At 42.2% G+C, this 26,037-nt stretch overlaps 1 protein-coding gene and 1 pseudogene across 11 annotated transcripts in view; one reads left to right on the forward strand and one right to left on the reverse strand.

Annotated features, from left to right (window-relative positions):
* TMEM164 (transmembrane protein 164) overlaps positions 1-26,037 on the forward strand; it is a 150,012-nt gene that overhangs the window by 86,529 nt on the left and 37,446 nt on the right. The gene's annotated exons all lie outside the window — the stretch shown is intronic.
* On the reverse strand, positions 23,981-25,231 carry LOC116150868 (eukaryotic translation initiation factor 3 subunit F-like; annotated as a pseudogene).

The raw sequence follows: 26,037 nt of genomic DNA on the forward strand, positions 1-26,037 counted from the left end.
AGCTCATCTGGGCTAATTTTATCTTCTAGAGGAGGAACTTAGATGGATAAATGACTTGCCTAGGAAGACAAGGTGGATGCCCCTAGAACCCAGGTCTCCTGACTCAGACTTTAGACCCCCTTCCAGGGTGAGTTGGAATACTAGTGAGGCAAGATGCTGGAGATGCTTCTTAGCTTCTATCCTTCGGCTTCTTTGATGTGGATGAGGACTAGAGCTTCTTCCCAGATGCACAGAGACAAGTTTGCATACAATTTCAGGTGTGGTACAGACTGCCACCTCCTGCGCCTTCCCCACTCAAGCCCATCCATGGGTCCCATGTTGAGATTCCCCAGCCCAAGCTGTCAGTAGTCCATGCCTTGGAGAATAGATGTGCTGTTTGTGAGCACCTTGATATAGCCAGTGGCTTTTTGGCCTGATGGTGATGCTGGGTTCCTTATTTATGCCTGTGACTTTGCAAAGCATATCATTCATTCCAGTCTAAACCACCTTCTTGAAAGTGAAAGCCAAGAGGTGAGAGCCAAGTAGGATGCCCATGGAACTTGGTTACGTATTTGCTTTCAGTTACAGCTCTTACCTTGCAAAGCTCATCCTCAGAAAGATGCATTGGGCCCAAGCTGCATCCCCAGCTCTGTGCCTTTTGCTCTCAAATGCCCATGACAGTTTCTTGTGAATGTGGAGTGTTCTGAGCAAGGGAGGTTGGAAACAGAAAAGAAACATAAGACACTGTATCAGCCCCCTTCCCAGACCAAAAACTCTAGCCCAGCCTATATTTGTGTTTGCAGCCATCTGTCTTCTACTAGAATAATAGTAATAAGAATGGTAATTCTTTTCATCAGGCTTCTTTCTTCAAGGCCCAAAGCCTCAAGTATATTATTATCTCATTATCAAAATTGCCCATTATTGTGTATTCATGCTGATCTGTTACGTTAGTTCCTTTTTCCTCTTTTACCATCCCTCCTCTTTTGCCCAGTTCATTTTCTCTGTTAGATGGTTCTTTTGAGTGTTCCTAACATGCAGACTGAGTAGAAGGGGTGAGTAATGATTTCTTCATCACTGGGGCGACTATCCTCCATCCACAGCTGTTATCTCCATGTTCTCAGGATGTAACTCTGTTGCCGGCACACCTTGTACCCATGTGCACTGCTGGGAAAACTTCACTGTCACCAATGTAAATAGGCTTGAGAATTTCACTCTTTGCTAATTGGCACATTGAAACGTGCTAATTGACCTAGAAAAGTTATTTCTGTGACTGGCAAATTGAGCTATTTTAAAAAGTTATAGTTTAGGTTTTGGACCTGAACTAGGGACAGACTGTCCCTTAGCTTTCTCGAGAGTACTTAAAATATAAAAAGCTTGTTTTCAAAAGAGGCCTTAGCTTTCTGAGGATTCAACTTGGTCAAAATTTTGCCTCAACCTTCTACAAAGGCCAATGTGTTTCTGATCAGAGGAATGCGAAGTGTGTGAGGATGTGGAGCGTATTGAGAAAGAGCTCGGGATTTCTGGTCCAAAATCAAATTCTGGGGACTGCCCTAGAATATGTCTCATTACTGCCTTTATTTTAAGATTAATCTTTGAGAGTCTTAGATCCTCCATGAATCCAGCCCAGCCGCAGCAGTCAATCCAGATTTTTATTGAGCACTTTTCTGTGTTAAGTATTGTGCCATATGCTGCAGGGGGTGCAAAAGCAACCAGCGTACATTTCTAGCCCTCAAGGACCTTGCAGTTTACTTAGAAAGATGAGGTATAAATGCCCGAGACGTTAGGAGAATATTAGAGTCAAAATGGTGGAAAAGGAACATCGCGAGGCAATGCAGGCTTAATTGCTAAATTGCAATTGTTCCAAGTTCTAAAAAAACGGGAAGAGGATTAGATTAACATTAGCATTTATGGAGCACCCACTGTGTACCAGGTAATTTATACACGTTCTTATTTAATTCTCACAAGAACCTGATTTTACCTATGAGGAAACTGAGGTTTGGAGAGGCTAAATGACTTGCTCAGAGTTACGTGGTTTGTAAGAACTAAAGCTAAACCCAAGTACTTTGCAGTTTAACGCACTGCTGCCTGGAGATGTCATTGCATTTAGAAATAAAGTCCAAACTGAGCCTTGAAGGGCAATTAGAGTGTGCATGCAAATTGCAGAAGGAAACAGTTCAACTAAGGGAATGCTGTGGCCAGAGGCATGGAGGTAGGAAACAGTAAACTCCTTACTGAGAGTTGGAAGAGCAGGATGGAAAGTCATGAACTCCGTTCATATATATAGACTTTGACACTTATTTGCCTGTCACCAGAAGACATTTAGTGACACTGCTTCTGTCGTGTCTTTTAGCCCTTGTAGTGTTTAGATTTCATGTGTGTTTCTGTTCTTTTCTACCACTGCTAAGAATTCCTTACAAGTAGATGGGACTTTGCAATCAGAAAAGCTTTCACAAATACAAATAAATATCTCACCCTAGTGTCATTGTTAAGAGTATGAACTCAGGGATCAGATCCTCCAACTTCATACCCTGGCTATGCTCTGTGTGTGTGTGTGTGTGTGTGTGTGTGGTGTGGTGTGTGTGTGTGTGTGTGTGTGTGTGTGTGTGTGTGTGTGTGTGTGTGTGTAGAGGGAGGGAGGGAACTTGGCCAAGTTACCTAACTTGTATTGGCTTCAGTTCTCTCATCTATGATAAGGGGGTGATAATAGTGTCTCCCTCCTAAAGTTGTTCTGAGGATTAAATCAGTTAATATGTGTAAAACATGTAGCATAGCATCTGGCAAATAGGAAGCCCTCAGTCAGCGTTAGCTGTTAATTATTAGTCTTTGATCTTCACAGAAACCCTGGGAAATGGGTATTGAGTGTTACCGAACCAGGTTTGTTTGCCCCATGCACAGTAAGCCAAATGCTGAGACGCCAAAGTTTGCAGCAACGAAAAAGTTTATTCACAAGGCAGCCACTTTAGGAGAAGAAGTCTCAAATCCACCTCCTCACAGGCAAGGGGCTCGGGATATTTATGGGACAAGGAAATGGGGTGGTCTGAGGCATGGGGAAAGATTATTGGAGACGAGAAGAAGGTGAAGTCATTGGTGTTCTGTGCAAGCCTATCTGACTCATGTGTTCTTTATGGGACACATGTTCAGAAAATGGTGACATTAGCATGACCTGAGGGTGGAATTTTTGGCCCTCTGACAACAAAAGATCATCCATCAGACACTCTCAGGCCCATAGTATAGTTTGGTGGTCTTGACCAGTTTGAACTGGGCAAGACTAGCTCCATGTTCCTAAAAAACAACTTAGACAACAGTTGCTGTTATCTATTGTGGGCAGGTTACACGATATTATTTGTTAACACATTGATCGCCCACTGTGGATCAGGTGCCTCTGCGGAAACACAACTGTCACCCAGATTTGGGTGACATGGCTATCAAGGTGTTAAGTAAGCTGTAGTTTAAGGGATTTAGATGACGGTGGCCCCCAGTTTCATTAGCGCCTCCATATCACAGATTAAGCCTTAGAAAGTTTAAGTAACCTGCACAGGGACACACAGGAATTGACAGAAGTGGCCCAAGAACTTCCATCTTTCCAGTACCAAAGCTCATGGGCTTCCTTCCTCCCCTTTCCTCATTATTTAGATTGATTTTCAAGTAGTAAGCCAAGTCAAGTCTTTGTGGAAATTTTATACGATATCCATTAGAGATTTGGAAGGTTGTTTATACTTTCAGGATTTTTTTTTATAAGAATAATATATGCTCATTGAAAATCCATTTAATCAGAGGACTATAAAGAGAAAGTTAATCTTTTTGCCCCACCCGCTTTCAATCCTATCCCCCTGGGGTAAGTTCTGTTTAAGGCTTGTATTGGTTTCCACATTTTTCTTTGGCCCATAAATGCGTAAAGATGTTCACATTTCTAGGGTTGTTGGTTTGTTCAGGTTTAAGTTCCGTATATAATTGGCATCACACTATAAACATTACTCCAGTATGTTTTCCTTTAACCTAACAGTAGAATCTAATTCTCCGCAGGTACAGATGTAGCTTCTTTACTAGTAGCTGTTGAGGACTCCATAGTCTGGTTGGACTGTATATTCAGCCTGTCCCCAGGCTCCCAGCACTGCATCATAACTAGTCTGTGTGGGCAAGGATAGTGTTTTTTGTGGTATGTCCCTTGCAGGGTCCCACACCTGGCACATGGTAGGTATCCACAGATAGAGTAAATGAGTTAGTCAATCAACCTGAACCTCTATATCACTCAGAGAAATTCCAGGGATCTTTGGCATACATGTCCAGGACGACATCTTCAGTGTGAAGACAGAGGGACAAATAGATGATATTTTTCCCATGTTAATTATTTTTTAAACCACTTAAAATAATGTTTTCCTAATTACAACAAACGACATCTTTACTGATGAAAAATTGTGAAATACAGAAAAGTAGAACTAAAAAATAAAAATTACCACCCATGAAAAGGTGGTTGTTTTTCAATATATTAAAAAAAAACAAACCACCACAGAGCATGAGGCTTTTGTGCCTCTGTCTTTACAATTGTATAAATGTTATTTTCTTTACAAAAGTAGTATATTCATAGTGGAAAAAAAAGAAAATACAGAAAAACATCAGAATAGAACTTTTGAGCAGTGACAACTGTTCACATTGTTTGCAGTGTATTTTCAAAGTACTTTTGTCTCTGCATGGGTGTTGAAGAGTTAGTATAGTGTAGTGGTACAATTGGTGACCCTGGAGCCAGCCTGTCCTTGCTTTTGTGGCTGGCTCCTCTGCTTTTATCCATGGGACCTTAGGTAAGTTACCCAACTTCTGTGATCTTTTGTGATCTCATTTTCTTATTGGTGCTCAGATGAATGGAGATGTGTAGCGTAGGCACTTAGCCCAGTGCCTGGCACATAGTGTTTAAGTGATGCTATTGTTCTTACTACTCCTCCTAACCTCACCTTAGAAATCGAGGTGCATTGCTATTGGCACATGCTATTGGATTGTTAGCCTTGGGCCTCAGCTCCCTGAGGCTGGGTGATGGTGAAGTGAAGGAGGCTTTGTTTGGGAATTAGCCTTGCCCAGTGAGATTAAAATTCCCTAGCAGGATTTCTTTTCCACATTGACTAAGAGTACCTTTGTTTTTTTGCATTTGTTTCCCAGACAGCCTGTTTGGTTAGGGAACTGGCCAGCCCTCTCTCCTCCCTCCTGACAGGTGAATTTTGCCTACTCCTGGTTTTTCTTCCCATTCGAATAAAATGTCCAGACCTTTGGGTTTGTCAGTAACACCCAAGGCCCCCAGCGCAGGGAGGGAGTGGCAGCTTCGAATGAGAATGGCAGGAAGTAGCCTTTTTGCTTCCAGAGCTTAAGAGGTCTTTGCCTAGGTTCTCCTTTCCTAAAATGAGATTAGAAGGCACAGCCTCTGGCTTCTCCCTCAACCTTGAGCCACTACCCCAAAGCAGCATTTCTTTATGCAGTAAAAAAGCCTTATCTTGTGGGTGAGTTCATTCTCTTGTCTGTGGACCAGTGGTTTTCAACCTTTGTTGCACGACTAGAATCACCAGAGCCAATTGCAAAACGTAATTATTTTCGAAAAGCTTCACAGGCAATTCTAGCGTGCTGCCAGGGCCGCGCTGCTGTGTGCCCTGTTCAGGTCCCATGCTGCCTCTGGCTGGGTCTTGGGGCTTTGACCAAGTTCATTTCACCTCATCAAGTGCCAGTTTCCCCATTTGTCAAATGGGATTAGTGATATCTGCTCTCTCTAACTCACAGGAGTATTATAAAGAAAAGGTAGCAGATAACAAGATAAAGAAGAGTTAGCAAAGAACTTCGAACATTTCAAAATGCTAATGAATCTATGCCTTGTTTTCTCTCCCTTCAGTCTGGTTTTTTTTTTTTTGAGGGGGGTTTAATTGACATAATTTACATACCAAAATTTTATCCTTTTAGAGTGTACAATTCAATGATTTAGAGTTGTGCAGCCATCACCAGTATTTAATATTAGATTATTTAATCATTTACCACAAAAAGCATTGGACCCGCTCTCCCCTCTCCAGACCCTGGCAGCCACTCATCTACTTTTCTGTCTCTATGGATTTGCCTGTTCCGAACATCTCATGTAAATGGAATCATACAATATGTAGCCTTTTCTGGCTAGCTTCTTTCACTTAGCATAAAGTTTTGAATTTCATCTGTTACCCAGCAAAAGTTTGTGTGCCCAACGCATAGTGAAGCCAAATAAACTGAAACGCTGGAGTTTGAAGCAGAGAAAGGTTTGTTGCAGGGCTGAGCAAGGAGGACGGGTGACTCATGCTCAAATCTCTTAACTCTTCCATGGTTTGGGGGGGAAAGTTTCTATGGGCAAAATGTGGGGTGAGGGCAGGCAGCAGGGTGTGTGACTCTCTACTGATTGGTTGGCAGTTAGGTAACCGGGTGCTGCTCCAGGAATCTTGTGCTCAGCCTGAAGTTCCCATCCTCCACCTGGATGGGGGCCTTAGTTCCTGCAGAAGAACTCAAAGATGTTGTTATGTATATTTCTTGCATTTCTTGGGGAGTGATGGAAATGTTAGTAACCTTGATTGGCAGTGGTTTCATTTGTGTATATATACATTAATCAAAATTCATCAAAGTGTACATCTGAAATATGTGTAGTTTACTGTACAGGAACCATACCCCAATAGAGGTGTTAAAAATAAGTAAATAAATAAAATGATAAATGAATAAATAATAAAAACAGACAAAAAATATATTGTTATATATATTCCTTGAGGAGGAGCCAGGACCCTGCCCCAAGGCTGCACTATTGTTTCTTGACTGTTCCTCCCTTGTCTTTGTATTCCCTCACTTCCCTGAATAGCAACTGTTTGAATCTGCTCTTTAGAACTCAGGGAAGGTCAAGGAGACTGAATTGAAGTCTATTTCCTACAAACAAGAAAGGGGGGACAACACAAAGGATTTGTACCCAGGAGGACCCCACAGGGTCCTGCTCTGTTTCACATCCATGTTGTTGCATGTGTCAAGACTTCATTCCTTTTTATGGCTGAATAATATTCCTCTGTACAGTATACCACGTTTGGTTTACCCGTTCATCCACTGATGGACATTTGGGTTGTTTCCACCTTTTGGCTATTGTGAATAGTGCTGCTATGAATATTTGTGTAAAGGTATTTGTTTGTCTGTTTTGGGGTATATACCTAGCAGTGGAATTGCTGGGTCATATTTTAACTCCATGCTTAACCTTTTGAGGAACTGCCAGGCTGCTTTCAAAAGTGGCTCTACTGTTTATTCCCACTAACAGTATATGAGAGTTCCAGTTTCTCTGCATCCTTGCCAGCACTCTTTATTACCTGATTTTTTTATTATAACCATTCTAGTGGATGTGAAGTGGTATCTCGCCATTGTTTTGATTTGCATTTCTCTGATGACTAATGATGTTGAACACCTTTTCATGTACTTGTTCACCATTGTGATGTCTTCTTTGGGGAAATATCCTTTCAAATACATTCTCATTTTTGGAGGGTTATTTGGTTTTTATTGTTCATTTGTAAGAGTTATGTATTGTGGATACTAGACCCTTATCAGGTATATGATTTGAAATATTTTGTCCTATTCTGTGGGTTGTTTTTGCGTTTTATTGATAATTTCCTTTGATGGACAAAACCTTTAAACATTGAAGCCTCATCTCTAATTTGTCTGGCTGCTTGTGCTTTTGGTGTTACAGCTGAGAAACTATTGTCTAATCCAAGGTCATGAAGTTTTACGACTGTGTTTTCATAAAGTTTCTCATGGTGCTAGCTCTTGTATTTAGGCCTGAGTTAATTTTTAAATATAGTATGAGGAAGAGGTCCAAATTCATTCTTTTGCCTGTGGATACCTAGTTGTCCCAGCACCATTTGTTGAAAAGACTTTTCCCTGTTGAAGTATCTTGGCACCTTTGTCAAAAATCAATCAAGCGTAAACATAAGGGTTTATTTCTAGACCATCAGTTCTATTCCATTGATATGTATACAGTTGCTCCACACTGTTTTGTTTTCTTGTTTTTTTTTACAGCTTACACATACTTTATTTACTTGAGTGAAAGCTTTCTTATGGTAGATAAAATGTTTTCTATAGTTGATCTCAGCTCTGTTCACACTGAAGTGTTTTATTTGGGTTTTCTGTGCTCAAGACTGCTCAATTGCTGCTGCCGCCGCCACCACCACCACCACCATTAGTTTGTTTTATTTCAGAATCAAGGTGGGTACTTTCATATAAAATCTTATTTTTAATTCCTTCTCTGGCAATTGTTTCCTGGATTCTTAGCTTTGCATAATTACGCCTACAATGGAACCAGCATCCTAAAGTCACCAAGATAAATCCTCCTACTCCAATATCACATGCTATTCTAATTCTACTAGTTATAAAATGTCCAAGGCCAGCCGCAGCAGATCCTAATGAGTCATGTAAGATTGAATCCCATGCATAGGGAATGTTTTTTGACATCTAAAATTCCTAGGAGCTTAAAGGGCTAGGATAAAATAAAAAAGAACCTTCCCCTTCCCGGGCTCGTGGGGCTCTGGTGCAGCAGCCATGGGGATGAGTCCAGAACCACACTGTTTTAATGATTATTGTAGCTTTGTAGAAAGTTTTGAAACTGAGAAGTTTGAGTTCTTTAAATTTGTCATTTTTTTCCCCAAGATTGTTTTGGCACTCTGGGACCCTTGTATTTCCATATGAATTTTAGGATCATCTTGTCCATTTTTGCATAGCAGCCAGCTGGGATTTTGATAGAGGTTGCATTAACTATAGATTAATTTGAGGAATATTGCCATCCATTTAAACAATATTAAGTCTTCCAATCTATGAACACAGGATGTCTACTTATTTTGCTCTTTAGTTTTTTTCAGTGATGTTTTATAGATTTTGGAGTATAGATTTTACACTTCTTTTGTTAAATTTATTTCTATGTATTTTATTCTTTCTGATGGTATTGCAAATAGAATTGCTTTCTTAATTACATTTTCTGATTGTTCATTGCTACAGTGCAGTTCATTTTTCTGTATTGACCTTATAACCTTTCAGAACTTATTAATATTTTGTATGTGTGGATTTTTTTTAAGATTTTTCTATAGAGAAGGTCATGTTATGTATGAATAGAGATAATTTTACTTCTCCTTTCTAATCTGGATGTTTTATATTTCTTTCTTTTTCTTACCCAATTGCCCTGGCTACAACTTCTAGTACAATGTTAAATAGAATTGGTGAGAGTGGAAATCCTTGTCTTGTTTCTTATCTTAAGGGGAAAGCATGCAGTCTTTCGTCACTGAGTATGACTTTAGCTGTGGGTTTTTCACAGGTGCCCTTGTCAGGTTGAGGAGGTCCTTTTAGTAACCTTTAATAAATATCTGTTGTTGGGGACCTGAGGGTAGTAAGATCTTGTTTAATGTGGAGGTATTTAGTCATTCAGAGTCTGGAATTGCTTAGGGTGAGAAATGTTACTTCTTTCCAAAGGAGGCATTGTGATACTTCAGGGGTTCAAATTACAGTATCTACACTCAAAATGCAGAATCTTAAGCATATTTAAAAGAACAGCCAACGCTAATAGAGTTTCTGTTAAGGGACAGTGGTACTGCATTGCCATGAGGGAACTAGAGGGAAATAAAATACTTCAGGACTGGCATACAGTAGGAGCTCAATAAATGTTTACTGGATAGCTGGTATGCTGAGGGGAGGTGTATTAGTGAGCTCAGACTGCTATCACAAAACCATAGACTGAACAACAGAAATTTCTCACACTTCTGGAAGCTAGAAGTCTTGAGATCAAGATGCCAGCCTGGGCGGGTTCTGGTGAGAGCCCTCTTCCTGGCTTGTAGATGGCCACCTTCTTATTGAGTCCTCACAAGGCAGGGAGAAAGCCCTCATGCTCCCTGGTGTCTCTTCTTATGACAGCACTAATCCCACCATGAGGACCCCACCCTCATGACCTCATCTAAATCTAATTACTTCCTAAAGGCCCCACCTCTAAATCTCATCACATTGTGGGGTTGGGGTTTTAGCATGTGAATTGCAGGGGGAGGGAGAGTGGGCAGTGGGAGAGAGACAGAAACATGCAGTCCATAACAGTGGGTTAGAATATGATATTCACCAGGTGTGGCGTGGGCAGTTTTGAAATTTTAGGATTCATAACAGCAAAGGTAGGGAACAACGGGCATCATCAGACATTCACCATAATAGCTACCATTTACTGAGGGCCTCTGTATGTGCCCAGAACTGTGCTAGATTCATTACCTCTGTCAACTCAATTAATCCTCACAGGTTAAGTGCTCAGTCCTATAAGACTGTCCCCACTTGAGATGCCTGTCATAAGGCCAGTTAGTTACCTGTGCATCTGACTGACTCGCTATAGACTGGAGGCTCCACAACTCCCCTCCTCAGGTTCCATTAACTTACTAGAGCTGCTCGCTGAACTCAGAGAAACATTTAGATATCAACTCATAGCCAATTTTTTTTTTAAATCAGTATACCTCATATCACCTCAAACTGCCTCCCTGTCCGTCCCCCCACACACACACACCTGGATAATTTCAAAAGAAATTTCATGTAATTTTAACTGTAGATATTTCATTATACATCTTTAAAATATAAGCACTTTATATATAATCACAATGCCATTATCGTATCTATGACAATATCTATAATTCCTTAATATTATCAAATACCCAGTCAGCAGAGCACAAGTTTCTAATCCAGCCAGATCACAGTTCCAGTCTTCTACAACATCAGTAGCCTTTCTCTGAGTCTGTTTCATATTGTAAAATGAGGACAGTCACAATTTCTAAATCTTCAATAAGGTGATGCACATAAAGTGCTTACCACAGTGGCTGATGCATGGTAGTAAGTGCTCAATAAAGATTAACTAAGATTATTATTAATAATCTAAAATACTTGAGTTGCTATTAAGGTACCGTTAAGAACAGTTTTGGCTTAGAATCAAGAAGCAGATTTGGAGCCCAGCAAACAGGTATTTGGCGGGGGGTGGGGGGAATCAAAAACCAAAATATGGCTCAAAAAGCTGCAAGACAATACTGGTATAAATTGGAGCTAGAAATGACAGGATCCTGTAATTTGCTGCACTGTATAGTTTATTCTTTCTGAGATCCCCATTCATGGCCACAGAAGCATGTGCATATTGAATAGGTGCCCTCCTCTCTCCCTCCCTGCCGCCCTGACTTCCTTCCCTCCAGAGAGGAGGACGAGCTGGTATGTTGGGTTGCTGGTGCTGGAACAGATTCAGGGCAGGGAGGGCTGCTGTCAGCAAGAGGGGGAGCAAGGTCCTCAGAGTCCTTGCTCAAGAAATGAAGTCCCAAGTAACTTGGACAGGCATGGGCTTAAAGCTCCACCTTGTGGGGACTGGTGCCCTAGCCACCCTGCATCTGTGCATGCGGTCTGGAAACCAGAGGCAGCCTCAGCCTGCTGGGTTGCCCTTAGAATCATTCCCCTTCCTCTGGGGCAGGCTTGCTCTCTGCTCCCTGTTCCAGGCATTAGCTGACAGCTTTTTAATAAAAATGGAACCCAAAGGAGGAATGATAAGGTATCTGATTTTAACCTGAAGTGAGACAACGAGTACCAGATGTTTCATTCTGTCTGAAGGTTTGAGGGAGGAAAAGCAATTAACAGCTGCTACTGATTTAGCAACAGACACCTGCTAAATGAAAATCTGTAAAACCAGTCAGGCTTGGCACCAGAAGTGCGTACACTGCTTCTCAGGCATTTCTGGGAATTGTAAATTATGTTGGCTCAAAATAGGCAGGGGTGGGGGGTGTTGGGGGGGTGGTTCTAAAGAAGCAGAACATGTCCTTACAGACCACAGAATGTTTTTCTAAGATGACAACCACTTAGACATGGCTATCTGTAGGGTGAATGGAGAGGAAGAGGAGACAATGAATCTTTTAGAAGCTGCCTGGCTCCTCCCTGCTTCTGGTCTGACTGCTGCCCTCTGGGGGGCTCTCCCATTGGGGCAGAAGTCGGCTGACAAAAGGGTGGAGGGAATGCGGCTTCCCTTCCCCTGCTGATCCGGAGCCCACCTCTCTGCTCTGCCAAGGGCATTGAGTTTCAAAGCAGGAGGAACCTTCAACTCTGGACTCACAGCAGCTCCTGCCCTGTGACAGGTACCGACTGTTGACTCCAGGAGCCATCATTTGACTGGGAAAGAGTCTTATCCATGGCTTTCTGATTTCCAGAATTTGTTTCCAAGTAGGCATTAACTGTTGCTCTCCACTTCCATTTTCTGGAGGCACAATGAGACACAATCAATGGAAACATTGATTCATGGAGAGAGCTTTATGGGTGTGGGTGTGTGTGTCTTGGAGGGGTATGAGGACACAAGTGTGAACATGCACTCTGTATGGAGTGGATGTGCAAGATATGACTGATGAGAAAGATCAATTTGTAGATGATCTCGAAAGTGTTGAAAGAATCAGGCCACTCCCATTTGTGCCTCATACCACATTCACTGTATGTAACTGCTGTTTCCCAGTCTCCAAACTAGGCCAAAGGTCATCTGCAACTGGGGCCAAAGGGATGGGCCCTGTTCTGTTTCCAGTCTTGAGCAAAGGAATGGCGACTTGCCCTGTGGAGCAGGGGCCAGGGGGTACTGTTGGCAGATGCAGGGCCAAAGCTGTCCCTGAGAAAATAACGCCTGGAACCTTGTCCTGGCAGGGTGTTTTAGTGTGGTTACAGACTAAACTCCTAGCTCCAAAGGGGGAACTAAGAGCAGATCCTTTTTCCTTTAACTGAGTAAGCCCTTAGGCAAGAATAGTCATTCCACATGTGTTTAAATTTGACTTCTCCTGCTGCTGCAGCCATGAGGGAAAAGGAACAGTGAGACCAGGGTAGCCGGAGAGCTAGGCTTCCCCATCTTCTCTGGTCAGGGGATAACAGCATTCCCATTCATCAGCTCCAATACATGGAATAACCACGGCACAAACGCTTATCCTGTGACGACAGGCTGCCCTAGAGAGAGAGCCAGGGATCCTGTCTATGGTGGCGTCCACTCGGTGCAGTCTTGGCTCTTACTGAAGCAGCCAGGCATTCCTGGGCTGAGCCCTGTGTGTACAAGTCACTCACCCATCTGTTAAAGGTGTTTCTAAAAACCCATTACACCCTTAATAATTCAAACTAGCTTGTGTGTCAAAATTCAGATGACCTTTCAGCATAGAATGATTTATTTTCCTTTAGAACCTAAAACCTATAGGCCTCAACTAATTGGAGGAAAAAATTTTGGTCTCTGATGACCAAAGCGGGGACGTCTCTCCCAAGGTGGTATTTGCTTGGCGGACCCAGGCCTTCCACAGGGGGTTTGTTTTATTCCAGGGACCTTATTAATGAAGCAGGTTAGGTAGGGCGGGGGCCTCCACTCATCATCCCGAACACCAGCACACACAGAAGAGCCTGCTTCTAAGCACAGATGTGACCGCTGTGTGTCACTTGGTCTGCCACCGTTTGATATGGGTTGTAAACTCCAGGTTGGAGCATTTTGTCTTTTTTTTAAGCTTCAGTCTAGCCTTTTGAGGGGATTTATTGGATATTTTCTTATCATTCTATTTTCCCTTTACTGGTTTAGAAGTTATACACACTCTTTCAGTTATTTTTTTTTAATGGTTATCCTACCAATGTAAACAGAAATACTTATCTAGATCTAGAGTCAATCAATATCTTTACTTTTCTCTCAAATAATACAGGGATCTTACAGCATTTTTTTGGTCATAGTTTTATTGAGATGTAGTTCACATATCATAAAATGCACTCATTTAAAGTGTAGAATTTAATGTTTTTTTTGTATATTCACAGAGTTGTGCAACCGTCACCAGAATTAATTTTTAGAACATTTTTATCAACCCTCAAAGGAAACTGTACTGTTTAGCTGTCATCCCTGTGGCCTACACTCCGCACCCACTGCCACCAGCCCTGAGTAACCACTGATTTGGTGTCTATCTCTATAGATTGGCCTGTTCTGGATATTTCATATAAATTTAATCATAAAATGTCCTTTTGTGTCTGGCTTCTTTCGCTTAGCATCATGTTTTGAAGATTCATCCATGTTGTAGCATCTAGTAGTAACCCATTCCTTTTTATTGGCTAATAACATTCAATTGTATGGATATACTATATTTATTTATCCATTCATCTGTTGATAGACATTTGGATCGTTTCCTCTTTTTGGCTGTTGTGAATAGTGCTGCTATGAACGTTCATGTACAACATTTTGTGTGGACTTTTTTTTTTAATCTCTTGGGTATATCCATAGGAGTGTATATGATGTGAAATAGGGTTACAACTTTATTCTTTTGCATGTGGACCTTAAAACATTTTAACTATTTATCACCCTCAACTTATGCTTATGCTGTCATGTATTTTAATTCTGTATTATTTTAGCTTTTCTTTTAAAAATAATATGTTATTTTATATAAAAATGTTCATTTAGATTTACCTATATAATTTCCACTTCCTTGGCTCACTATTTTTTATTGCATCTCAGACCTTCCATATAACATTACTTTGCCTCTGCTGGAATTATATCTTTGAGAATCCCCTTTAGAGATGATCTGCTGTTGACAAACTCTTGGTTTTTCTTTACCTAAAAATGTTTGTATTCATTCTTCATTCTTGAAAGACAGTTTCACTGGATATAGAATCCTTGGTTCATAATTATTTTTCTCTTAGCACAATGAAGATGTAATTTTACTATATTCCGTCTCCATTGGTGCCTTGAAAAATCATTGGTCAGTCTTAACTTTTATTTCTTGGAAAGTAATCTCTTTTTATTCTGATTGGTTTTAAGATCTCTTTGTCTCTGGAGTTCTGCAGTTTTAGTAATTATTATGTTTCAGGGTTGATTTGTTTTTGCTTATTCTGTTTGAGAGTCTGAACTTTTTAAGCCTGTGGGCATATGTCTATCATCAGGTTTCTGATCATTCTCACTGCCTTCAACTGTTGCTTCTGTATCAATAGAGCTTTTAATTTAAATTATTTTTCAATTTTTAAATTATTTAAAGTTATTTTTATAATTAATTTTAATTATTTTAAAAATAATTTTTCAATTTTAATTTCAATAGAGTTTTTAATTTCAATTATTTTTCATTTTTTTCAAAAATATTAAACATAGTCTGTAAGTATTCTGAGGTCCTTGAAGCTCTGTTTTTACTGGTTCTTGGCTTATTTCCTTGTGTGTTTAGGTTTTATTTTAAATATTATAGTTGTTATTTTTCTTTTACTGTACATTACTTATTTTCCTTAAGATTTTATTTGTGGGAATTTTTTCAGTCCTGCATTTCTCTAGACAGGATTTGTCTTTGTTCTTGCCAGGCACTTGAGGGCTACCAGTCTGGAATCATGCTAAATAAAACTCAACCTAACATTTTTGGATTACCCAAGTAGTGTAAATTTAGCCTGCAAACCCACATGATGGCTGGCTTGTGGTTCCAAGTTTTTAGTGGAACTAACTAGTTTCTTCCCTTACTACTACCCCAACTCATTGTCAAGATTGGAGACTGGATTTTCCTTACCATTCTAGGGGTGGGATAAATTGTATTTACAGTACATACCTTTACAGTGAGATGTGGCTTTTTGGGGTCACAGATCTCTTTAAGTCCTAGCTTTTGTTATTACCAGGAATCGAAGTCTGTGTCTTGTTTTCCAACCCTTTTATGGCTGTGTCCTTCCTGTTGGGGGCAGTCAGGAGGTCATTCTAATTCTCTTCATTGGTTTGGCCATCTATCTATTCTCAGTGCTCTCCTGAAATATCATCTGTATCAGTTGATAAATACCTGCTTTATGTCTGTCTAGTATTTTTAAGTCCTGTGAGGTATTAGGAAGCCTATATAACCCATCAGGTAGCTAACACAACATTAATATTGGTGGTCATAAGCCCTTGGAATACTGATTTTTTTTATTTTGTTTTTTATTGAAGTGTAGTTGATTTATAATGTTTCAGGTGTGCAGCAAAGCAGTTCAGTTATACATACATAATTTTTTTCAGATTCTTTTCTATTACATGTTATTACAAGAAATTGAATATAGTTCCCTGTGCTATACAGTAGGTCTTTGTTGTTTATCTATTTTATATGTAGTAGTGTGGAACACTGATTAAAATCATCTTTTGATTTCTGAGTTCTCCTAGAAATCAGCATTTAGAGTGAGGTATGTGTAAGTGCATGAAGACTGGGACCATTTGTATTTTGTTCATAATCGTTGACACATAATAGATGCTCAATAAATATCTGCATGAATAGGTTGGTGTCTGGGGGATCAGGGAGGTAGATCCCAGTGTTGATTAGTTCCCATTTAAAACTTAAAATGTTTTAAGGTCCACATGCAATGTAATGAAAACATACCAGATCTGGGCTCACATAGTGGGGACAGAAGAGGTAGGATAATATTTCTTCTTTGGTTTAGCCATCTATCTATTCTCAGTGGGATCAGACCATCGTGGATTTGAGTCATTTGTTAATCAAGGGCTACCTCTGTACTGTAAAGGGCCTCAGCACACGTGGAGGTAGTGTAGGTCAGTGGGTAAGAATGTAGACTCTGGAGTCAGATCGCCTGGTTTACATCCAGGCTCTATAACTAGCTTTTGGGCCAGTTACTTAATCTCTTTATGTCTTAATTCCCTCCTTGGAAAAAGGAAAATGATAGCATTTATCTTATAGAGTTGTTGTGTTAGTTAATACAAGTACTTAGGACTAGCAGAGAAGTGCTATGTACCAGCAATTATGAATTATTTTTACTGTTTTTATTGTCTTTATTGCTGTTCTGAACACTAGTCACATCATTATCTCTATCAGGACATTTTCCAGGGGAGTGCCTATCATTTCTATGAGAAAATATTCTAATTTCACACCTACTATTTAGATTTTTGGAGGCTGGCCTCCTGTAGTATTTCTCCAAGTATAGGCTAAGCACACCTGCATCCAGATTAACTTGGGGAACGTCATTAAAATATAGTATGCTGGGCCCCTTCCCAGTGGGACAAAACAATTCTTTCTCAAAAAAAATCTGTGAAAATAAAGATTCTACACATTTTCTGTGTGTTGGACTAGCCAGGAGCTGCTGCGAGTCTTTCTGTCATCCTTCAGTACTTGTAGAAAACCTAGGAGCAGGCTTGGAGCCTGGGAAGAGATGGAGAATGGGAGAGTTAAACAGAAGGGAAGAGAAGAGGAGAAAAGAAGCAGAAAGAGAAGTGAGCAGAGTCTGTTCATGTCAGGAGGTGGTCAAGCACCATCTCTTGGCCTCTTCTCAAGGGTCATGCCTCAAGGGGACATGTCACATTTGCCTTCCCTAGATTTAGGGATTCATGAACCTGGCTCTAGCTTGTAGCAGAGGTGATGGGTCTTGTTTAGGGGAAGATGTTGGAGGCATTAGGGCAGGGAGGCCTGCCTTACAAATGGCTGCCTGGCCCCCTGGTTGCCTTCAAGTAAGGGCCCCCAAGGAGTAGGAGATTAACCAGACTCCCTGCTTGGTTGGTTGAGGGCAGTGGACTGGGTACTGAATGCCCTTGAGCTGTTTTGACTGGGCTAAGAGCCAAATCTCAGATGTGTTTGTCCCTTTCTTTGCTCTAGTGTGAGTGTGGGGTTAGCCTTATTTCAAGCCATCTCGTGCTCAAGGCCTTTGAAGGTACTCAAATAGATGCAGACTGCCTGGGCTGACGAGGGACCGGCAGTTTATTTAGTACCTTTCCTCTTGTGCCTCCCACTCCATTGGGCTTACATTTTCTGCATGTAATCTGTAACCCAAGGCAGAGGGGAATGAGGCCTTGGTCCTATCAGTGGCACAAAAGGCCCTCGTGGAGCTCCTTGTCATACAGCCTGAGCAGAAAGGCCAGCCCCGGCTCAGTCATTCTGTAGGTGTGGTTTGGCCTCTGCAAACAAGCTGACTGTCTTGACTTACAGCTGCCCTGGTTCCTCTGTAGGCCTTTTGAACAATTTCTGTCATTAGCCTTTCCCCTGAGTTCTGTGGAGAGATCCACGCAAATATTTACTTTCCCTCCTTGAGTAAAAAGTCAAATAACGCGTTCAGGGCTGGACTTCTAAGTCCTGAAGTACCTTCTTGTTTACTCAAATCGTCTCTCCTTTTTCCACATGAAATTTGAGCTTTGGCTTAGGCTAAAGAAGTAGTAAATCTGGATTTGGTGACTTCAGAGCCACCTGGGGCCACTTGGACAGCTAGTGCCTATTTTGTGGTAGCTAGGTGTAGGGTCAGGCCTTCAGGCTTAATAGTAGACCCTGTTTCTTTTCCATCAGGGTTAGTAGAACAGACAACAGTGGGTTCAGATCATGTATTCTGGAGCCAGGTTTCCTGGGTTCACATCCTGGCTCAGCCTTGAGACCTTGGGCAGGTTTTTTAATGAAACTCCCACTGCTTTTTCTTTTTAAACAGACCTTGGGTCACACAATTGAGGTGGTCATACTTATAATTCTCGATTCATAACAAATTTCAACATTCTTCCATAATGCTTTAATTTTATTCATGAGTGCATTTATTTATTTATGGATACTATTATAAACAACTATGAACACAACCCAAGAAATAGCCACATTGATCATAACTTACAGATGTAAGCCTACATGCTTCTCCCACCCCGCACCGTACATCCTTAACCACCGCTGTGAACCAGTAGCCTGAATTCTGGTTATTATTCCTTTACTGTTTTTAAAAGAAATCTCTCTCATATACATAGAATATAAACACATATATATACACTATGTATATACATGTATAAAATATATATTGTATGTAATAAAATCTGTAATATTTTATATATAAAATAACCTTAAGTAAGATATTTAATTTTAGTTGCTTTTTGATCCTTACAAAAAGGGTATCATGTTGTATGTAGTCTTCTGGGATTTGCTTATTTTATTAAACATTATATTTCTAAGATTCACCCTGATTATTGAGTATAACTGTAGTTACATTTTCACTGCGGTGTAACATTCCATCATATAAACGTACCTCAGTGTCTTTCTCCATCGTCTTTGAGATGGGTATTCGGTCGTTGCCAGTATTTTACTCTGGTGGTGCAGTTTCTTGTGCACATGTATTTTCTGGTGTGAAAGACACAGCTGCCCAGGCCTGCCTGCCTCGACCTGGCAAGCCCATAGAACTTGACTGAGTGGAATTTCAGGTCAGTCAGCCATTGCATATCCTTCAAGGCCTCACTTAGCTTGACTAGTTTCCTTTAACTTTTTTTTTTTTCAATTGCGGAAATTTGAGTCTAAACAGATGATTAGATAAAGCAGATAGTATTATAGGATTGTTGATCACTTTGAGTGTGATTATGGTATTGTGGTTGTACAAGAGAATGTCCTTTTCCTTAGGAGCTGAGGGCTGAAGTATTTAGAACGGAAGTGTCAAGATGTCTGCAACTTTTTAGGAAATGATTCAGTAAACTTCCATAAAGAGAGAAAGAGAGAGAAAATGAATATGGAAAAACTGCAATTGTTGAATCTAGCTGTAGGGTATATGGTCATTGTTTACTATACTCAATGCTTCAGTATGTTTGAAAATTTTTTTAGTAAAAAGTTGGGAAATATTTTGTTTGACATTAGTGGGCTGACTGGGGACAGCTACCTGGCAACCACAATTCTGTTCTCCTGCTCTCCCCAGGGCTCTGAGCACCAAGAATGAAGTCGGGAGTAGTCCTGATAGGGTTTGGACTACAAAAGGAAGGGGCAGTCCTCCCACCACTCACCCTAGTTGCTCTTCCCTCCCTGTCTCCACCTCAAACCTTGAGCATAAGGTAGAATTTCCTGTGCCTGGTAGGGCTGTGGGCATCTGTCCATACCGGGGGTGGGAGTCGAGTCACAGGGAAGATAGAATGAAAACAAGGGTTTTGAGAGGGGGTCTGTGATGTGCTCAGATACTCTAAAAGAGGGGGTTCTTACAAACTAGAAAAACTTCACACTGATCATCCTTAATAGCTTAATGCATCCTCTTGGTTAAGGATTCCTGCACTACACAGATATGAAGAATATAACATTGAAAGTTCTCCCACCCACTACCCAGAGGTAATTGTTGCTAAGGAGTACATTCCTCTTTTGACCTCTCTTTGACTTTTAAATTCTTAGCTACATGATTAATAAATGAATACCTTCATTTACTGTAAAAATCCAGCTATACAAATACATAGAATCTAAGTCAAGGTCTCCCCTTCCCTGTCCCAACCAGTCCTCCCCAGTCCTGTTTCCCTGCCCAGTTTGGTAAATATCATCCCAGTCCTACGATACACTGACAGACATCTAAAAATACAAAGACTGATCTGCCCTTTTTCTTCTACAAAAAGGATGATGTTTTGTTCAGTATAGATTTGCTCAGTTTTACCTACAAATGGCTGTACCTCTTTTTTTGTAAATGGTTGCATAGTTATTCTTCCAGAGTATTTTATGACTTGCCTACCAATGGACATTCAGTTAGCTTTTTTGTTATTAGATATTTTTTGTAATTACAACTAATGTTGTAATGAACATCTTTATACAGACAGTTTTGTGCATGTGTGCCAGTATCTCTGTTAGTATAAATTCTGAAGAGTGTAGTCTATGAGTCAAAGTGAATGGATATTTAACACTTTTTATAAATATTGACAAATTGTTCTCCAAAATGACTGCACCTTGTTTTTTCTTCCAGTTAATACACCTTAGGATTTTGCCATATTAGTTCATACAGATTTACCTTATTTAAATTTATTTACGTTTAAAAAATTTCCCAACTTTTTGTTATAAAATTTTTCAAACATACTGAAGCATTGAGCACAGTAAACAACGACCATATACCCTACAGCTAGAGTCAACAATCGCTGTTTTTCCATATTTATTTTTTGTCTCTCTTTCTCTCTCATTATCTAAGTTTGCTGAATCATTTCCTAAAAAGTTGCAGACATCTTGACACTTCCGTTCTAAATACTTAAGCCCTCAGCACCTAAGGAAAAGGACATTCTCTTGTACAACCACAATACCATAATCACACTCAAGAAAGTGATCAACAAGCCTATAATACTATCTGCTTTATCTAATCATCTTTTTATATTCAAATTTCCCCAATTGTCTCAAGAATGTCTTTCTAACTTTTTTTTTTAAATCAGGATTCACTGAATTTTTAAGATTGCTTTTGATTGTTCTATATCTTCAGGTTTTGTTGATTTACTTTTTAAAATCTAGGAACAGTCCCCCCCAACTTCTCATTCATGACATTGACATTTTGGTGAATCTGGGCCAGTTGTTTCGCAGAATGTTCCACATTCTGGATTTGTCTGAGTGTTTTCTCGTGGCACCTGTTGTTTTTCATGGCAGTGTGCTGTTTTGTTCTGTGAACATGTTGGCGGTTGATTTTAGGTTGTGGGCCTCCCTTTTGTGGCTCCTCTAACGAGTAGTATTTAGTCCCAATGAATTTGTGGCACCAGTAGCCACAGCAGAAGTCCATGGTCAGCTAATGAAGATGAAGTGTTCCAAAGCCAAACTCGGTTGGCAGGAACATGTCCAAAGCCTGCATCCTCTTCTCTTCCCTTTCCCCTCTAAGGGAGATGGATGATTGTTTCAGTCTGTTCCGGTTCCTGGAACAAAATACCATAGGATGTGTGGCTTATAAACATCAGAAGTTGATTTCTCCCAGTTCTGGAGGCCGGAAGTCTGAGATCAGGGTGCTGGCATGGTCCAGGGAGAACTCTTGGGGTGAGACGGGCTAGGGAGCTCTCTGAGGCCTCTGATAACCTCTTGACCTAATCTCCTCCTCAGGGCCCCCACCTCCTAATCTCATCACATCAGACAGGAATTTAGGGGGACACAAGCATTCCGACCGTAGCAATGATCTGTTTTGATGCCCTGGTTTCTTTGGAGAGCTGCAGTCTGGGGCTGAGTTGGGAGCAGGGTCCTTTCTTTGTAACCACGCATGCTCACTTTGCAGTTCATCATCAGCCACAGACCCTTTTGGTCACACGAGTCTCCAGCCGGGTAGCGGGTAGCGGGAGCTCCTGATTGTAAGCTGCCTCCACTTCCAGCATGTTCCTCCCTCAGGCTGTCCTCAGTTCTGCCAGTTTGTCCCTCCTTACCTCCTGGATCCCAAGGCTAATCCTTCTGTGTGTTCTGGGTCCCACCTCTCCTGCCTTCTTCGGGGCCTCTTCATCAGCCAGTGTCCCCTGCCCTGCCTGCTGCTTCAGCCTCCCTCTCTCTCCCCACTGGCTCCTTCCCGCCGTCTATAAATATGTTCAAGGCTCTCCCATTCTTTCTATCAATATTCCCTTGAGTTACGACTTCCATCTCTTGCCACCCATTCCCTCTTGAAAGAGCACCACGGACCAGGGGTCTGCAGGCGGGGTGGCTCAGGTGTTCTATTGGGTGCTTAAGGAATATGTCAGTACTTCTGTGCCTCTTAGAATCTCGTCCTTTTACTTTTCCCTGTTTGCATTTTATATACATATATATCATTTGCCTTTCCACTCTTGTCATCTTCTCCAGCCTCCTTGAGATCCAGACCCACATTCCCACAGTTTTTTGAGCATCTCTGCCAGGTTCTCACACTGGCCACACAAACCCAGCTTGGTCTCAGCTTCTTTTCTTATGCTCCTCCTCTTCCAGTCGGCTTCCTCCATTGTCAGTCCCAACTGAGGGAGAAGCCCCGACATCCCACCAGCCACCGAGGCCATCAGCCTGGAGGTCTTCTTTGACCTCTGCCCTTATCTCTGTGTACCACTGTTCATATCAGTGACTTAGCCCTGGTGGTTCAACTTCCTTACCTTCTCTCCTCTTGCTGCCTCTGCCTTAAAGCTTGCTTTAGACATTGCTGTTGCCAGTCCCTAACTGGTCTCCCTGCCTCCACCAGCATCCCCTGCACACAGCCACCAGCAAGAGCTCTACACAACTGTATATCTTACAGGCCTGTCCCCTACATTCAAAGACAAATCAAACCAAATCCGATGCTTGATAGGCAGATCCTCCCATGCTCTTTTGCTGCACTGACATTATCCCTTTATCTGTTAGTTTTCTCAACCAGACTATGAACTCCTGTAGGGCAGGGACTGTGTCTTCATCACTGCCATATACCCAGAGCCAGGCACATTACCTGCCACTAAGTAGTGTCTCAGTAAGTGGTGTTTTTGTTTTGTTTTGTTCTTGTTTTTGTTTTGTTTTGTTTTGTTTTTAGTTGACTGGCTGAGAGTAAGAATGGGACTGCCATGGGTGAAGAAGAGGAGAGGAGTATGGATATTCCTTAGAGAAATAAAGAAGTTCCCAGGAGAAACGTTCTCTTAGAGTTGGGCCAAAAGAATGGGTTGAGCTGGGAAGCTAAGTTTATTCCGGTAGTCATCTGATAAAATAGTGACTTGGGACTAGGTCTGGGGGGCAGGTCCAGGTGCCACCATCTCTGGCTGGAGGCCCTTGCTGGGGCCTCATAATGAGGGGGAAAGAGCTCCAGGTTATGTCTTCTTGGCTGGAATTAAAATCTTGGCTTTACCACTTACTGGCTACATGGATGTTGAAGAGGAGGATGATAATGACAGTGATTGAGCCCATACTGTATGCCAGCACTCTCCATGGATTATTCACCTACGTGGGCCGAGAACTTGACGTGAATTATTTCACCTAATTTCACCACAACTTGATGAGATAGGTACTATTATCATCCCCATTTTACAAATGAGCAAACTGAAGCACAGCAGATTAAGTGATTTGCCTGAAGGTGCATAGCAACTAAATGATGGAGCTAGAATTTCAATCTTAACAGCCTGACTCTACACTGGAGATACTCAATTGGGGGTCATCAGTATATAGATGGCATTTAGAGCCAGGAACCTGGATAAGATTGTCCAGTGAGTGAGAGTGGATAGAAAAGAGATCCTTGGACTTGGTTCTGGGCCCCTCCAATAGGTAGAGGTGAGAGACATAAGGAAGAGCCAGCAAAGGATGTTGAGAATGGGAGTCACTGATGGAGGGGAAGAACAGAGAGAGGTGTCCTAGCAGGAAGCACAGTGTAGAAAGTGTTTTGTTTGTTTGTTTTTTTACAAAAGGTAGGCTATGTTTATTTAGAGTCACAAGCAGTTGACTGACTCAGTGTGACTCAAACCACAAAGAAACCATTTCTCCTTCACTCCATTCTGAGTCCCAGGGTGGGCTAGGGCCCAGTCTGGCAGGAGTGCTGCCTGGGGCCCACTCACAGGTTTACAAGTTTCTCATTGAGGGTAATTTGTGACTGTGTGAGATTGGCCAGGTAGGTCACCATCAGCAGGTCACTAATGTTGCTGTTGAGCATGGTCTCGAAGTCCCCGAACTAGTTTGGGGACTTGGTTAACCAGACTCATCAAGAAGTGGCCCACGGTATTGTCAGCAGACACCTTTCCAGACAGCACGTCCTCCGCATACTGCAGCACCGTGCTCAGGGCATCCTGGATGCGGGCCGATGCCCCTCTTCCCCACCTGCTGAGAGTCACTGGAGAGGCCGATCACCCGGTTGGGGCTAAAACAGGTCTTCATGATCAGGTCAACTTCGATGCGTTCAGTGTCATAATACGCATATTTCACTGTCAGCGGTGTGAACATCACCCCCACGGTCCTCCCAGGAACACCCATTAAAGTGCTGACATAGGCCTTGATGCTCATACGGCCATTCTGGAGGCTCGTGTCCACGGTGAGGTGGGTGGGGCTGGGGGCTTCCTGGCTGTAGTACTGGTGGATCAGCACAGAGTGCTCTGTGATGTCATGGCCCGTGGCATACCAGCCCAGGATGAGCTCATTTGGAGAGACTTTCTTGTGCAGTTCATACATGTTCTTAGCAAATTCCATGTCAACAGCCACCTCATCTTCTGACTCATTGTGCGGCACTGAAAAGCAATTGGTGACTTCCACTGAGTGCTTGTCGACGGTTCCCAGCAGGGTTCCGATAACTCAGGCAGCGCCCTCGTTGTCTCGCATGTAGCTGTCCACGATGGAGGCCAAAATGACCGGGTCAGCCCGACCACGCAGCCGCCGGGGAAGGGGCCTGGGAGAGCAGGACTAGGCAGTGACTGCGCCGGGGTCTGCGCTGCGGCTGGCGCTGAGGCTGGGGTCTGACCCGGAGCCGCGGTCCCAGTCGCTGCTGCAGCCGGTGCCGGCAATGGAGCCGGAGCCGGAGCCGGAGCTGAGGCTGAGGCTGGGGCCGGGGCCGGGGCCGGAGTCGGGACCGGCGTTGGGGCCGCAGCTGGGGCTGGGGCTGGACTGGCGGGAGGAGCACTCGCCGCTACTGCTGGTGTAGCCATCTTGTCGAGAAAAAAGCTAGAAAGTGTTTTAAGAATGAGGGAATGATCAATTGCATCAAATGATGCCGATGGGTCAAGTAAGATGAGGCCTGAAAGTTGATCAGGCCCGGTATATATGGTTGTACAGGTTGTTAACTGCACAAGGCGGTGATTGTGCCAAAAATCTCCCTAGCACCCGTGGCATGTGGATGAAGAAGGGGTGGTGATTTAAAATTCATATAAAGATTGTCATATGGGCCAGCTTCCATCCTAGTTGTCCATTGGAATTAGGAACAGGGAAGTTCATTGGTAACCTGAATAAAAGCAATTTAGGGGGAGTGGTGGGTATGAAAATTTGGTTGGAGTGGTTGGAAGGAAAATTCAGAAGTGAAGAAATGATGGTTTGTGAGGAGAGACGAAATCATTTGAGGAGGTTTGCTATAAAGGGAGGCAGATATGGGATTAATAGCTGCAGGCGGCAGTGGGATCAAGAGTTTTTATCTCTTTAGGTGAAAGATATTGTAGCTTGTTTTCTGATGGGAATGATCCAGTGAAAAAAGGAACAGTTGCTGGTGTGTTCTTGAGTAGGCGAGCGGAGTAGGATCCTGTGCACAAATGGGGACATAGGGGACCAGCTTGAGCCAGCAGCAGGGTGATTCCTGCGTAGCAGCGGCAGAAAAGGCAGCTGTGGGTATGGGAGGTGCAGGGAGGCACAGGTGGGAATTTGTTGAGGTTTTCTTCTGATTGCTCCCTTTCCCCGAAAGAAATAGAAAGTCACAGCACCAGCTGAGAGGGCGGATGGGGGAAAGTTTGAGAAACCCAGGAGAAGCTGTGAAATAGAG

This window comes from Camelus dromedarius, chromosome X, assembly GCF_036321535.1.
Source record: "Camelus dromedarius isolate mCamDro1 chromosome X, mCamDro1.pat, whole genome shotgun sequence".
Taxonomy (NCBI): domain Eukaryota; kingdom Metazoa; phylum Chordata; class Mammalia; order Artiodactyla; family Camelidae; genus Camelus; species Camelus dromedarius.